Below are 1,826 nucleotides of genomic sequence, written 5' to 3' on the forward strand. Positions count from 1 at the left end.
CATCTTCTCCAAAGTCGCTGGAATCTCAGATCGCCCCGGCGACCATCAAATTTCCACGCTTTGGACATTCCTTACTCCCGAAATGTTGGGTATTGTTCGTGATGCAGATATTCGGATGTTTGATGATTGGAGTTCTTCCTACACCATCTTCTCCAAAGTCGCTGGAATCTCAGATCGCCCCGGCCACCATCAAATTTCCACGCTTTGGACATGTGGGCGACATCGATCTCGATTCCCTTATTAAGGCATGTCTTATTCGAGGCCTTGGGAGTGATGTTACTCGCTCTAAAGTTCTTGGCGCAACCCCAGCGAAAGACTTGAATGGAACTATCGAACTTCTGCAAGCCTTTGAGAGTGCAGACATCGACTCTAGTGCCATGCATGAGAAAAACATAGTGGCTGCTCTAGGACCGTCCAAACCAAAACAACCCATCAAAATCAAGCATCATGGCAATAAAAAATCATTCACTCCAGCCAAAAATCAACCAAAATTACATGGTACGTCAGATCAATTTCCGTTCTCAAATTGTGGTACATTGCATGGATCAAATATATGCCCTGCCTCCTCCAGAGAATGTACGTATTGCCACAACAAAGGTCATTTCGCTAATTTCTGCCGCAAACGTGCAAGAGAACTCAAACTCAATTCTCGGTCATCATCTAAAACGATGTCTGCAATTATTGGTGCATCCAATGATTTCGACAAAATTGCTTGTGCCATTTCGTTGGATGTTTTGACTTCAAAACCCCACCAAACGCAAGAGAGGCGGACAGAGTTGATAAAGCTTGGGACTATTTTGATTGTACCTAACACTGGTGCTGACGTTACAGTGATCACATCAGAAAGTGCATCGAAACTGGGACTCGTTCCCATACCCTCTACCAAGAAAATTCGATCTGCTGATGGGTCGAGGATCAAAATACACGGATACTCTTCCGTAATTCTAGCTCCAAAAAGAATTCCTGAACGTCTTTGGGTCTGATAACGAATTATCACCTATGAGGGGTGACCAAGTCTAAGATCCAATGGTCATCAAGCTGAAGGATGGGGCTATCCCACACAATCTTACTGTTGCGCGCCCAATTTCATTCGCTTATAGAGACGCAACTAAATCTGAATTGGATCGATCAGTGAAATATCAAATTATTGAGCGAGTTGGAGACCGAGCGACCAAATGGTGCCATCCAATGGTGGTGGTCCCAAAGAAGAATGGATCTGTTCGAATTTGTGCAGATTTGACCAAACTTAATAAACAGGTTGACCGACCAGTTCATCCCGTACCAACACCTCAAGAGGTAATTACGTCGATCCCTGTTGATGCATCTATCTTCACGACTCTAGATGCAAAATCTGACTTTTGGCAAATGCCATTATCCAAAGAATCATCTGATCTCACAACATTCATAACTCCTTGGGGGGGAATTCCGTTATTTGCGTGCACCCATGGGGTTAATTGCGACGGGTGATGCTTATTCATTCCGAGGTGACATTGCTCTTCAAGGTTTAACAAACGTGGCCAAAATAGTGGATGACATCATTATTTACTCCAAGGACTCGAAGTCACATGTGGACCATGTCCGGCAAGTACTCCTCCGATGCCGTGAATATGGAATGAAGTTGAACAAGGCCAAGTGTGTTTGGGCGAAATCCGAAGTGTCATTTGCCGGTTATCTTATAAAGCCGGGCAAACACGCAACAGAGCCTTCAAAAGTGAAAGCCATTGCTAATTTCCCAACCCCGACTTCTATAACAGAATTGAGAAGTTTCCTTGGACTGGTAAATCAACTTGGCCAATTTTCAACATCTATCGCCACCGCAGCAAACC

The sequence above is a fragment of the Tigriopus californicus genome, chromosome 5 (assembly GCF_007210705.1).
Source record: "Tigriopus californicus strain San Diego chromosome 5, Tcal_SD_v2.1, whole genome shotgun sequence".
NCBI classification, from domain to species: domain Eukaryota; kingdom Metazoa; phylum Arthropoda; class Copepoda; order Harpacticoida; family Harpacticidae; genus Tigriopus; species Tigriopus californicus.